General features: G+C 51.7%; 1 protein-coding gene across 3 annotated transcripts in view; it reads right to left on the reverse strand.

Moving 5' to 3' along the window:
- The window catches only part of TNR (tenascin R), a 1,024,744-nt gene extending 1,017,419 nt beyond the window's left edge, over positions 1-7,325 (reverse strand). For 2 of the 3 annotated variants that reach the window (XM_085601598.1, XM_085601597.1), the window contains exon 1: positions 7,093-7,324. The gene's annotated coding sequence lies outside the window, so the exon portion shown is untranslated. Of the gene's footprint in view, positions 1-7,092 lie in introns of all 3 variants that reach the window. The other variant, XM_085601599.1, reaches the window with a different exon arrangement.
- Between the last annotated feature and the right edge of the window lie 7,475 nt (positions 7,326-14,800).

Consider the following 14,800-nt stretch of genomic DNA (forward strand, 5'->3'; position numbering starts at 1 on the left):
CCTTTCAGATCGCTTCGATGCACCCTGCCTCTCGGCTGCTATCAATCTCCCTTCAGATCTCTCCCTGCAACCCTACCCCTCGGCAGCACCTGCTCTCCCTTCAGACGTCTCCTGTGCACCCTGCATCGCGGCTGCTACTAATCTCTCTTCATATCTCTCTCCTGCACCGTGCCCCTGGCTGCAACCGATCTCCCTCATATCTCTCCTGGGCACCCTGTTTCTTCGCTGTTGTTAATCTCCCTTCACATCTCTCCCGGCACCCTACCTACCGGATGGCCCTGCTCTCCCTTCGGGTCCCTCCCTACACCCTGCCCCTCGGCAGCACTTCTCGGCTTCTATCAACCCCCCTTCAGATGTCTTCCTGCACCCTGTTCCTCGGCTGCTCCTACCCTCCCTTAAGATCTCTTAGATGCACCATACCTCTACCCTGCCCCCCCCCTTCGGGCTGGTCCTACGATCTCTCCCGTTCACCCTGCCTCAAGGCTTCTCCCACTCTCCCTTCGGATCTCTCCCTGCACCCTGCCTCTCGCCTGCTCTCCCTTCAGAGCTCCCTCTGCACCCTGCCTCTCACCTGCTCCTGCTCTCATGTCAGAGCTCCCCCTGCACCCTGCCTCTCGGCTGCTCCCGCTCTCCCCTCAGATCTCCTCCTGCACCCTGTCTCTCGGCTGCTCCCGCTCTCCCTTCAGATCTCTCCCAGCACCCTGCCTCTCGCCTGCTCCTGCTCTCCCTTCAGATCTCTCCCTGCACCCTGCCTCTCACCTGCTCTCCCTTCAGCTCTCTCCCTGCACCCTGCCTCGGCTGCTCCCACTCTCCCTTCAGATATCCCCCTGCATCCTGCCTCTCGCCTGCTCTCCCTTCAGAGCTCCCCTTGCACCCTGCCTCTCTCCTTCTCCTGATCTCCCTTCAGAGCTCTCCTTGCACCCTGCCTCTCGCCTGCTCCTGCTGTCCCTTCAGAGCTCCCCTTGCACCCTGCCTCTCACCTGCCCCCCTCCTGCTCCCGCTCTCCCTTCAGAGTTCCCCTTGCACCCTGCCTCTCGGCTGCTCTCCCTTCAGCTCTCTCCCTGCACCCTGCCTCAAGGCTTCTCCCACTCTCCTTTCGGATCTCTCCCTGCACCCTGCCTCTCGCCTGCTCTCCCTTCAGAGCTCCCTCTGCACCCTGCCTCTCACCTGCTCCTGCTCTCATTTCAGAGCTCCCCCTGCACCCTGCCTCTCGCCTGCTCCCGCTCTCCCTTCAGATCTCTCCCAGCACCCTGCCTCTCGCCTGCTCCTACTCTCCCTTCAGATCTCTCCCTGCACCCTGCCTCTCACCTGCTCCTGATCTCCCTTCAGAGCTCTCCCTGCACCCTGCCTCGGCTGCTCCCACTCTCCCTTCAGATCTCTCCCAGCACCCTGCCTCTCTCCTGCTCCTGATCTCCCTTCAGAGCTCTCCTTGCACCCTGCCTCTCGCCTGCTCCCGCTCTCCCTTCAGAGCTCCCCTTGCACCCAGCCTCTCACCTGCTCCCGCTCTCCCTTCAGATCTCTCCCTGCACCCTGCCTCTCGCCTGCTCTCCCTTCAGCTCTCTCCCTGCACCCTGCCTCGGCTGCTCCCACTCTCCCTTCAGATCTCTCCCTGCACCCTGCCTCTTGCCTGCTCCCGCTCTCCCTTCAGATCTCTCCCTGCACCCTGCCTCGGCTGCTCCCACTCTCCCTTCAGATATCTCCCTGCATCCTGCCTCTCTCCTGCTCCTGATCTCCCTTCAGAGCTCTCCTTGCACCCTGCCTCTCGCCTGCTCCCGCTCTCCCTTCAGAGCTCCCCTTGCACCCAGCCTCTCACCTGCTCCCGCTCTCCCTTCAGATCTCTCCCTGCACCCTGCCTCTCGCCTGCTCTCCCTTCAGCTCTCTCCCTGCACCCTGCCTCGGCTGCTCCCACTCTCCCTTCAGATCTCTCCCTACACCCTGCATCTCACATGCTCCCGCTCTCCCTTCAGAGCTCCCCCTGAACCCTGCATCTCGCCTGCTCCTGCTGTCCCTTCAGAGCTCCGCTTGCACCCTGCCTCTCACCTGCCCCCCTCCTGCTCCCGCTCTCCCTTCAGAGCTCCCCTTGCACCCTGCCTCTCTCCTTCTCCTGATCTCCCTTCAGAGCTCTCCTTGCACCCTGCCTCTCGCCTGCTCCTGCTGTCCCTTCAGAGCTCCCCTTGCACCCTGCCTCTCACCTGCCCCCCTCCTGCTCCCGCTCTCCCTTCAGAGTTCCCCTTGCACCCTGCCTCTCGGCTGCTCTCCCTTCAGCTCTCTCCCTGCACCCTGCCTCAAGGCTTCTCCCACTCTCCTTTCGGATCTCTCCCTGCACCCTGCCTCTCGCCTGCTCTCCCTTCAGAGCTCCCTCTGCACCCTGCCTCTCACCTGCTCCTGCTCTCATTTCAGAGCTCCCCCTGCACCCTGCCTCTCGCCTGCTCCCGCTCTCCCTTCAGATCTCTCCCAGCACCCTGCCTCTCGCCTGCTCCTACTCTCCCTTCAGATCTCTCCCTGCACCCTGCCTCTCACCTGCTCCTGATCTCCCTTCAGAGCTCTCCCTGCACCCTGCCTCGGCTGCTCCCACTCTCCCTTCAGATCTCTCCCAGCACCCTGCCTCTCTCCTGCTCCTGATCTCCCTTCAGAGCTCTCCTTGCACCCTGCCTCTCGCCTGCTCCCGCTCTCCCTTCAGAGCTCCCCTTGCACCCAGCCTCTCACCTGCTCCCGCTCTCCCTTCAGATCTCTCCCTGCACCCTGCCTCTCGCCTGCTCTCCCTTCAGCTCTCTCCCTGCACCCTGCCTCGGCTGCTCCCACTCTCCCTTCAGATCTCTCCCTGCACCCTGCCTCTCGCCTGCTCCCGCTCTCCCTTCAGATCTCTCCCTGCACCCTGCCTCGGCTGCTCCCACTCTCCCTTCAGATATCTCCCTGCATCCTGCCTCTCTCCTGCTCCTGATCTCCCTTCAGAGCTCTCCTTGCACCCTGCCTCTCGCCTGCTCCCGCTCTCCCTTCAGAGCTCCCCTTGCACCCAGCCTCTCACCTGCTCCCGCTCTCCCTTCAGATCTCTCCCTGCACCCTGCCTCTCGCCTGCTCTCCCTTCAGCTCTCTCCCTGCACCCTGCCTCGGCTGCTCCCACTCTCCCTTCAGATCTCTCCCTACACCCTGCATCTCACATGCTCCCGCTCTCCCTTCAGAGCTCCCCCTGAACCCTGCATCTCGCCTGCTCCTGCTGTCCCTTCAGAGCTCCGCTTGCACCCTGCCTCTCACCTGCCCCCCTCCTGCTCCCGCTCTCCCTTCAGAGTTTCCCTTGCACCCTGCCTCTCGGCTGCTCTCCCTTCAGCTCTCTCCCTGCACCCTGCCTCTCGGCTGCTCTCCCTTCAACTCTCTCCCTTCACCCTGCCTCGGCTGTTCCCGCTCTCCCTTTAGTTCTCTCCCTGCACCCTGCCTCTCGCCTGCTCCTGCTCTCCCTTCAGAGCCCCCCTTGCACCCTGCCTCTCGCCTGCTCCTGCTCTCCCTTCAGAGCCCCCCTTGCACCCTGCCTCGGCTGCTCTCACTCTCCCTTCAGCTCTCTCCCTGCACCCTGCCTCTCGCCTGCTCCTTTTCTCCCTTCAGGGCTCCCCTTCCCTTCAGAGCTCCCCTTGCACCCTGCCTCTCGCCTGCTCCTGCTCTCCCTTCAGAGCTCCCCTTGCACCCTGCCTCTCGCCTGCTCCTGCTCTCCCTTCAGAGCTCCCCTTGCACCCTGCCTCTCACCTGCTCCTGCTCTCCCTTCAGAGCTCCCCTTGCACCCTGCCTCTAGCCTGGCTCTCCCTTCAGAGCTCCCCTTGCACCCTCACCCTGCCTCTCACCTGCTCCCGCTCTCCCTTCAGAGCTCCCCTTTGCAGCCTGCCTCTCGCCTGCTCCAGCTCTCCCTTCAGAGCTCCCATTGCACCCTGCCTCTCGCCTGCTCCCGCTCTCCCTTCAGCTCTCCCCTTGCACCCTGCCTCTCGCCTGCTCCCGCTCTCCCTTCAGCTCTCCCCTTGCACCCTGTCTCTCGCCTGCTCCCGCTCTCCCTTCAGCTCTCTCCCTGCACCCAGCCTCTCGCCTGATCTCCCTGCAGCTCTTTCCCAGCCTCTCATTTGCTCCTGCCCCCTCCCCCTTCAGATCTTCCCGGCACCCTCCCTCTCGCCTGCTCCTACTCTCCCTTCAGCTCACTCCCTGCACCCTGCCTCTCGCCTGCTCCCGCTCTCCCTTCAGAGCTCCCCTTGCACCCTGCCTCTCGGCTGCTCCCGCTCTCCCTTCAGATCTCTCCCTGCACCCTGCCTCTCGCCTGCTCCTGCTCTCCTTTCAGATCTTCCCTGCACCCTGCCTCGGCTGTTCCCGCTCTCCCTTCAGACCTCTTCCTGCACCCTGCCTCTCCCATGTACCCCGATTGCCTTCTCCCGATCTTCCTCGAGACCTCCCCTGCACGCGTCTCTTCCAGTCGCTTCAATCCATCACACCACATCTCCTGACATCGTTGTCACCTCTCGGTATCTTCTATCACAGACCACAACTGCCACGCCAGCGGCCTCAACATTTTCTGCAGCCCACGCCGCAGACGCTTCACAGCTGCCTTCCGCGCGTGCCTGCCTCTTCACAGGTGATGTATCTGAGTGGGTTAATGCAGCAGCGGGAGAGGCTGTGAGTATCCTGCATTTGAATCACGGCTCGGTGGTATCATCCTTGCAGGTCTGAGATGTGTCCCACCAGCACTAAATGGGGTGCTTGTTGCACGTGCTACGCGCAGCGCCAACATCCTCCAACATTTGGACAACAGGAGCTATTTGTAGAGGTGGTTATATGGCACGATATCCCAGTGTCATATTATCCCTGAAGCCACACGACCAGTCACCCCAGCCACCACGTCTTCAACGGCACTGTGCAATCCCAGTGGGGAGCTGTCTCTGTCACGGGGCAGCAGGGCCCCCCACCCTCCTTGTCCTCCTCTTCTCTAGTCACGTACAGAGCGCACCAGCTCCGGCCGCTCTCCAAGGTGCTGAAATTATCTCACGGCAGAGGAAGACGGCATTGCCCGGATCTACCCGGACAGGCTTTATCGCTGCCCGGATCACCCGGGAAGGCCCCCCCCCCCCCCCCCTACCGATGCACGAAACTTCAGTGGCCAGTCTTGAGCACACCCGCCAAGCCGGCTGAAATGCCGGCGCAAATGTTCTGAGACGGCTGGGGCACAGTGACAGTGTGACGGTCTGTGTACACGAACCGAGTGGAAAGGCACTTATAGTGTGAGGATTTTGGGGCACAGGAACTGACTGACTGACTTAGTTAGGACAGAGTATCTGACAAGGTGAGGGTTTAATGGAGAGGAACGGACAGTATAGGGGCTTAAGGGCACAGCTAATGCTAAGGTGGTGGTTTTGGAGGGTTCCGGGGTACTGATTTAAAAGTGTGAGACACAAAGGAATTGTAACTGACAGAGCGAGGGGTTTGGAGTTACGTGAACAACGTGTGGAGCTTGGACTGTGTGCAAAGAACCCTTATAGTAAAGTCAGTCATGCAGCCTGCATTACTTTTCATAAGTTTAATATCATACTGCAAGACGTATCTACCCCTTTTCCAAGGCAAATTTCCTTTCCCCAGATTTGTTTCAGTAGTTTTGTTTTGCACGCAGCATTGGAGTCTTTTATGGCGCGTACTGCAAACTGCCTCGCCTACAGGTGCCAGGTGAGTTCAAGGTGCGGGTAAATGCTTTGCAGTAGAAGCTGAACAGTTTCTGTCACTAGGCCAGAAAGATGCTCTGACTACATGCCCATTCAATCCTTGGCCTCCAGGCAGAGATCACAGAGCAGTGGTCACGTATGTGTCAAAAGTAATCACGATTCTATATGAAAGCGAGTGAAGGAGGTACAGAGCTTTCGAACTACTGACAGCCCCTGAATAAAAGAAAATGCAACGTTGGGGTGTGTGTGACTATGGGGTGGTAAAGTGGAGGCGCTATAAGCAAGTGCCTGCAGAAGGAGTGAGTGGAAGAAGAAGATTGAGCCATGCAGCTGGGGGGGGGGGGGGGGGGGGGGCTTCAGAAAGATGTGCTGGAGTGACTAACGCAGAGAGGGAGATTGCAAAGCCAAGTGAGGGAAGAATGAGAGATGTCACTCGTTTATCTGACGTTGAATAACCTCAGCGCTGGCAAGACATTAATAGAGCCATTAGGCCCGGCATATTTTGGATGAATGCGTTCCTTGCTGGGTGGTGTATTTTGAGGCACTGCTAGAAAACACAGATAGGACCCCCAAAGAACGGCCAAGTGGCCAGCTGTCTCCAGCAAAGGATTTTAATTCAGATATCTTTAGTGTACGCCTATAACTACACAGGCCAGGTCTCTTGCAAAAGATTCCTACATGTGCATCTTTTATTGCATCTCTTTTAGCACCTCTCCCCCAACCTTACTACTTTTTCATTCAACTTAACTCACCGAGCATGGGGTATGTGGGCAGGCGGCGCGAGGAGCTTGGGGCGCACGGAAAGAGTGCGAGGATCTTGGGGCGCACATGCAGGGACGTGAGGAGTTTGGAGGCAAATGGCCTGAGTGAGGCACCGGGGAAAGCACACCCAGACAGTTTGGGGAGCCCAGGAGACCGGTCCAGGCAGGCTGGAGACAGTGTAGAGCGTGAATCTGGGCCACGAGAACAGACGGGAAACCTCACCGTCCTGCGCCTCGAATCTGTCTCCTTTCACGAGTACTAAACTTTCAAGCGCTTTGAAGCAATTTCGCTCACTGCGTGCGCTAGATAAGAAGTTACTCTGTCCCTCACATGACACCAGCCAATGTTGAACGCCGCAGAACGGCTGCTTGCAGCACTTTTTGAAAAATAAACACAACAGAGATACCCAAATCCCCTCACACTGCCCCAGCCCCTACACACTTTTCCTACTAGCCCCACACTACTCCTTTGACACTCCTCAGCCCCAGAGATATCCCAGTACCGTCCTCTCGTTTTATAGAGAAAATAAAACAGCAGAGCATTGTGTGAAATAACATAAAACATAACATAAAATTGCACACCAGACCCTGGCACAACACAAAATGACACTGCATGACAGGGACAGGCACAACTCAGCTCCAAGACTTACCTCACGGGGGGTGGTGGTACAGGAGTACTCCTGCTGGGGTCGGCTACCCAAGGCGTCGGTGCGGTGCCCAGCTGGCAAAACCCTCCCACCAGCAACAACCAGCTCCTCCAAGGCAAGACACAAAACGTGTAACTGGGTGACGGCTTCGCCGCGGCGGCTGGTCCCGGCCGGGGCTGCTGCTCGCTGGAGTCGCTGCGTGTATCCTCCTCTCCGCCTCTCAGCCTGTGTGTGGCTCCAGCCCGGAGCTCTGTCTGTTATCGACTGTTTAGAAACCTGCAATAGCTCCCCCCCCCCCTCCTTCCCTCCCCTTCATATTCTCGCGCATCTCCTCTCTGCCAGATTGCTGTTTCCCCAGGCAGGGTGCCCCCTAGTGGAACCAGGTGGCAGATGAAGATGGAACGACTGCGGCAAGTGTACCTGCAGCAGCCCCCCCCCCCCACTCCCCCCACCCCCGGCTAGGGATGTGCAGCAAGTCCTGGCCCCCAGCTGCCCCACCGAGAGCTGCACTGTTCCATCTCTGAAAAATAACCGTGCACTCGGTAGAGCGGCCCTCAAGGGGGCTGAGCGGCGGCGCAAAGAAAAAGTCTCTCCTGCTGCACAAACACAACAATTTATTGTGCTCTCAGGCAGATTGGACCATTGCTGTGAAAAAACTATTTAAGCAACGCCCTGGACAGGATGCGCCGCGAAGCAATACAGTAGGATAGAGCACAATACAGGGAGGGCACACAAATGGTCAATTGTGCCCATCGGAAAGTCATTATGAGCAGGGCCAATGGCAATATGCGCAAAGGGGAGGAGCAAATTATGTGGCAGGGTTAACTAAATTATGCGGAATGAAATGGCAAATTATGCGGTGTAATGCAGTACATTTTGTGATAGAATTACTTCATTATTTTGTCATTTTTACACATGTTAACACTGCTTAAGGGTTTCATTTCATTAGTGCCAGTTTAACACCCAAATACAGCAATAAGCAACTGAAAGATGACCGGGCAACTTTTGCGAAGGGCCTTCCCCTGCACGGGAACACGCGTTGCCATGCTTTTAGTGACTTTAGATCCACTCTGCAGATTATGGAGCAGATGGATTATGTAGCAACTATGACACATAAATAATGGTGTGGAAAAGGCCAAGGCCACATAATTATATAATTCCAGTGGCTCTGATTATAAGCCTCAAGCACAGTGGTCACTTTACTTCCATGAAATTGCGTCATAGGCATTTCTATCTTTAGTAAGACCTGGGGCTTTTCTTTAGAGTTTGACGGATGCAGGACATCCGCCAAAAAGGGACGGATGAGCCATCTTCTGTAGTTAGAGAGCGCCAGGCCCCTGGAACATCCAGTGCCAATCCGCCATCCACCCAACTTGAAATAAGGCTATCGAAATATTTTGATTTGTTGTGACTCAAAAAAGGGAAATGTTTACTAAACAGTGGCAGTTGAAATAGTAAACTATTTGGTTTTATGTACTGAAAAATAATTAAAAAATAGCTATTTTATGCAAGCGTGGTGAGTGGTTGTGGATTTGTTGTTTGAAGCAAGTTTTTAAAATATATTTAAAATTATATTGACGTCTTGTTGCTGGCATAATTCAGTAGGCGATAGTATTTATGGGAGCTAATTAAATAGACTACCTCTGTATTCTCTGTATATTCCAGAAGGGATGGAATGTTGGGATAAAAGGGGCAGGGGGTAACGTACTGGTGACGAGTGGACCCAGAGCTGGAGTAACAGAGCTTGTCAATGACTGCAGAGGAAACAAACTGTTATGGGTAGTCAGCTGGGTAATATGGTGCTTTACTTATATTGGTTCTGTACTTCTTGTTCTGCATTAATTTACCAAATTGTCATAACTCCAGCATCTTAATTCTCTCCTATTCTCGAGCTGTGGTTTCCATCACCACCAGCAGTTTAGTAGAGCTTTGTGCTGTGGTATACACCAGGGGGCAGATTTATGTTTCCTGGCGCATCCCTGCAAATCAGCAAGGATGCGCCAGGAATGATGCGTCACGCAAGTTTACCCTTGCGCCACACATGATGCGCCGCATTTACAATGCGGCGCATCATGGCGCAGGAATAAACAGATGCGTGACGCATCTGATGGCGTAAGGTTGGCGCAGTGCTTCAGTTGCGTCGGAAGCGCGACGCAACTCCAGCACTGTTCCAACCCACCCTATCCCTAACATGGTGCGTCAAGCCTTACGCCTGCTTCAAGCAGGCGCAGGGTTTTGGCGCATCAGCGTTGGGAAAGTGACTCAGTCAAATCTTATAGATTTGACTGAGTCACTTTTGAGGGGCGTTCCTGCGATGGAACGCCCCCCTCTGTCGACATGCCCACGTGAAACCTGACGCAGGTTTTACGTGGCGCAGGGCTTTACATCGTGACGCATCTCCATAGATGCGTCACGATGTAAATATGGCGCATCTCCAATATAGATCTGCCCCCTGGGGCCTAAATTACAAGTCCATCGTGCCGCAGGTGTGTCACTTTTTCTGATGCACTGGCAGCGCAATGAGCTTGCCCATAATAAATAGGTCACGTAAAGTCACTCTGGGTGGCTTTTCATGGCCTTGTAAATATGGGCCCCTCTCACGCATTACTCCGAGTGAAAGGGGCGGTCCATGGGTGTTGCTCTGGGTGTCCCCACGAAGATATGATGTTACAACTCAAACAATTTCAACGCATGCTTTTACAACGCGGTTTTTACATCGCAACTACCATTACATCGCATGATTTTACAACGCATGCCATTATCACACATTTTTAAAAACTACTATTACAACACATTCCATTACAGGGCAAACCATTACAACGCATACCATTACAACGCATAATACTTTTAGGGCAACAGTAGGGTAAGTGTTGGATAGTGTAGGGGTAAAAATTACTATTCCGACTCCAGTGAGTGCAACAGTAGGGAAAGTGTTGGATAGCATAGGGGTAAAAAATACTATTCCCATCCACCCAAAAACCCATACCCACCCTAAAACAAAAAAATCTCCATTACCTACCTTAATATGCGTGGTAATGGCATGCCTTGTAATGGTATGCGTTGTAATTAAATGTGCTGTAGTGACAAGCGTTGTCATGGCATGCATTGTAATGGCATGCTATATAAAGGCAGTTGTGTTGTAACAGTTGCGTTGTAAAAGCAGTGAAATGTAATGACTGCGTTGTAATGGATCTTTCTCGTCCCCACCCAACATCCATGAAACCTGACACTTTCCCAAATTTACAACTATTTGTAAAGCTGGGAATGCGTCAGTATCCTACTCCTCCCCAGGGAGGCATAGAAGTGGCACAACAAGGAAAAATGCATTAATTATTCCTAGTTTTTTTCCACTTTCTATGGGTGCTACATTCTGCAGAATGAATAGAAAGAGGAAAATGCCACCAATGATTGCTTTTGTGCAGGAAGGTGCCCCATCCTGCACAAAAGCAATCATCCCTGCAATGCAGGTACCCTTGCAACATGACAAAAGGGTGCCTGCGCTAGCTCACGGCTGCTGTTGGTGCGCCAGTACAGGGGAGAAGGACAGGAATGCACCGTATGTTGTAGATATGGTGCGTTCCTTCCCTTTTATTTTGATGCAGAGCAGCGCAGCAGTAAGGCACACTGCACTGCTGTTCGTCAAAATTGAGTAAATGAGTCCCCATGTGTGGACATGGCCTTTTCCCTCAGAGCAATGACAGGTTCTGCTGGATGGGTTGCTGCCCTACCTTTTTTCCTATTGTGTAGGCTCATGTCCACTAGCCGGGTATGCAGGACGTGGTGTTTGTGGACCTCAGTTTTCTTGACCTTGAGTACGCGGGTGGGAAGACAAGTCCAAAGCGCTCCCCACCACATTCAGAAACCTCTGTGTGGGCCTAAAGTAACAGAGGAGGCTGTCAAGAACTACAACTTCCAGCAACTGGAGTAATGCTGCCTTCAAAAGAGCAGAGTGAACACAAAGCCTGTCCAAGTCAAGTACTTCGACAACCAGCACTCCACACATTCAAGTTGCTAAGGTGATTTGGGCCTGTTCAATTTTTATACAAGTGTGTTAGCATCATTTTTAAGACCAGGTAATTCCTAGTGGTACAAAACCGCTGCTAATGGGACTCAACTGCAGTTTTTGATATTTGGTGGCATAACTGAAGATCCTTGTACATACAGTGGAGTGGGTTTAGCGTATGTTTTACTGTGGGAATGACTGGCTTGCATATCTCTTTTGGTAAGTCACACTAGCCGAACTGGCATTGTTGAAAATAGGTGCTAACTGTGGAAAAATGTTGCTAAAGGGATTCTGCAACACTTTGTAAATAAGGCGATTAAAAAAAAGCTGCTCCAGTATAAAAGAAATGCTGCTACGGCAGTGTTAAGCCATTGTAAATATGCCCCATTGTGCCGAAACAACTATAAAAGATCATTAACCAGTTACGCTAGTATACACATTTCACTGCACCAAAGTGTGACTTCCAGATTTCCTGCTCATGCCTGGGCCTCTGCTGCGTGATGGGAAGGAAGTGCTGGGTTTTGTTAAAGTGCATAGGTTCCCACATTTTCTGGCACAATAGGAGGTGAATTAATAGAGTCTCACGGGCTTCATCCCTTCTTAAATTACCGCTTCAGTTCAAACTCCTGTTTATGAGTGCGTGAAAGCAGGGCCGGCTTTAGCGCTGGTGGCGCCCTGTGCGACAATGTTTGCTGGCGCCCCCCTTGGGCGCTCCCCACAGACTCCCTCACTACTACCCTTTAACAGTTCCCCCTCAGGGGGGGCGTGGCTTGGTGCCCAAGTGAATGGCGGCACCCGGGTGAAGCTCCGTGATCCGCCGGGAAGACTCGGGACTTAAAGACCTGCTGCCGCTTCGACGAGGATGCATACGGACACATGAAGACCCGGTGCGTGATCTAAGGCCCCGGCTGACTTCAAATGCGGACTTTATTTGCCTTTCCTACTGAAGTGAGTTCTTCAGTGACTTTCCTTTCAGCGCGGCCGCCATTTTGAATTTATACGCGCGCGAGCGCGTCTCCTCAATGCTATGATGAAGTTTCTTTTTTACTCACCAATGCTTATACATCTACTGTCACTACTTCAAAAACGTGGATTGGCAGTTTTTTGAAGGGAAATTTGGCATTTTACTGCTGTTTTCAACCGTTTTGGATTTTGCTCGTGTTCTCTTCACCTAAATGTATGCTGTAATAATTATGGCTGCCACTCCTTTTTCTCTCAGCATGTCCTCAGGCTGCAATGCTTTTTTATCTTAATGCCACTGCTCTTCTCCTCTATCAGCCTATTTGTCAAGAGAGTTTGTCCTTGACCAGCTCAACGTGACCATTGTACTGCCTCATATATTGTTTTTTTCTTTTTTTTTTTCTTTCAACATTGGTGGTAGAAGCACATCCATTTGGAGCCCATGTTCGTTTTTCGATGTGTACTTTTAACTCTGGCATACCAGTTCTGTGCTGATGGTACGACGGCATGATGACTGGCTATAATGGACTGTCTTGACTAGAGGAGCCTCCTATGATTTTCTAGAAGCCACTATTTTACGCTCCACGCATTGTTTGCTGTGTGTGAATCCTAGTACATTAACATTGGCGCGGAGCACGATAATTGTGTTTTATGGGTAGAACGAGGGCACTTCACCCCTCTCTCTCCAAATCCAAACACATTTTTATAAAAAACTCAAAGATTTTTTCAGAATTCTCTAAATTAGAAGAGTCTTTGGCCTCTTTTCCTCACAGTCACGATACAACAATGGAGCCCTTGTCTGCAGCTTCAGGGAAATCTAACACCAAACGCTTAAAAAAGGATCCTTCATCGCCGCCTAAATCGGCTTCACAAGTGTCAATGAAGTTACTATTGGAGGAAATTAGAGCTCTTCGGCCATTCATGGAAGAAACTAATACTAAACTACAAGTCTTAACGGGCAATTGGTCTCAATTGGAAGCTAGAGTCTCGTCAGTTGAACACAATGTATCCTCCTTTAAAGAAACCTGTCTTACTGTTTCTCATTTACACTCTCAAGTTTCTACGCTTCAAAAACAAGTTGAAGATTTGGAAAATCGCAGTAGACGCAACAATCTACGCATTTATGGCCTGGGAGAAGACCTTGAGGGGACAGACTCTCTTGCATTTTTCAAGTCATTCCTCCCTAAGTTGCTCCATATGACGGAGGGGACGATCCTTAACATTCAGCGAGCGCATTGGCTAGGTCGTCTTCCAGCACACTCTATGTCCGCACCAAGACCTAGAGGAGTCATCTTATACTTTCTTGAGTATACGGATCTGTTAAAGGTTCTCTCAGCAGTCAGAGCATCTCCTAAAGTCACATGGTCTGGCTCATCCCTGTATTTTGTGCAAGACTATGCTAAAGCTACCGCCAACAGACGCAAAGCTTTTTTGAATATGCGAGCTGACTTGCGCTCAGTAGGAGCTAGATACAGACTTTTTCATCCATGCCTCTTTAAAGTCACATATAACAACAAAACCACCACATATGAAGATCCTGTGCATTTACAAAGTTTTATCAATTCGTGCAAACCGAATGTCATGAATTCGTCTGGTCCTGCATCTTTTCTCTGAATGTTTAATATGTTTTTTTTTTTTCTTTTTCCATTGACATGCTGACCGAATTCTCGTTTTCTCTTTTTTGATATTTGGCAGTTTGCGTGTTTTTTTTTTTTTTTTAGTGTACTTGAAGATGTTTTTGTTGTGTTTCTCTTTTTGAGACTTCGTCTGTTAAAGTACCTCAATGTTCCTGTTAATGTTCCTTCGTACGTAATATTCTAATACTGATTCTGTTTTGTCACCACAGATTCCCTGCTTTCACTTTATGATGTCTTCCCGGTCTTCCGCTTTGCTGATCCCTGGGTGCGTCGTCCATTCCATGTGGTTCCACCCCCCCTCCCCGTCTTTGCCTGGCTTCGCCTTCTGTAGGTATGTTTTCCTCTTGTACGCCCATCCTTTTTGTTTTCTTGTTCTCTCTGTTTTCTTCTCTTTTATTTATTCTCTGTATTTCCCTTTCGGTTGTTGTCGAGTTCCTTTCTTTTTACTTGTTCTGTCCTGTTCTTTTTTCTGATCCATCTGATCTTCCTTTTGAGGTGGTTATTTCTCAGCTCTTATTGTTATTTATTCTTTCCGTCCTATATTCATTTTCTTATCCTTTTCCTTTGAATCAAAGCTCCAGATGTATTTCTTCCTGCTTCTTGACTTTTTCTTATAGATTTGTTTATCCTCCTTCTCTACCATTTCTTTGTCTTTTCTCTTACACTTTGGCCCTGGCAATCACTTTTTTGATTGTACTGAATTTCCTCTCGGATTATTTCATTGAATCGATTTGCTGTTGTTCCTTTTCCTTGTTTTATTTTACTCTTGAACTGTTATGCCGATGAGATTAGTATCATGGTATATTAGAGGGCTGAATTCCCCCATCAAACGACAAAGAGTTATGACCCACTTGGTAAAGATGAATGCTGATATTGAATTCTTACAGGAGACCCACCTAACGGAGAATGAGTCGTCAAAGCTAAAACGAGGTTGGGTGGGGGAAATATTTTATTCTAATGGTGATGGCAAATGCAATGGGGTTATGATGCTCTGTCATAAGTCACTTGGTTATAAATTTATATCAAAGGAATCTGATACAGAGGGCTGTTGTCTCCATGTTAAATTGCTACTGAAGGATGTTCCAGTCTCCTTTTTCAATGTATATGGTCC

Source organism: Triturus cristatus, chromosome 4_2, assembly GCF_964204655.1.
Source record: "Triturus cristatus chromosome 4_2, aTriCri1.1, whole genome shotgun sequence".
NCBI lineage: Eukaryota > Metazoa > Chordata > Amphibia > Caudata > Salamandridae > Triturus > Triturus cristatus.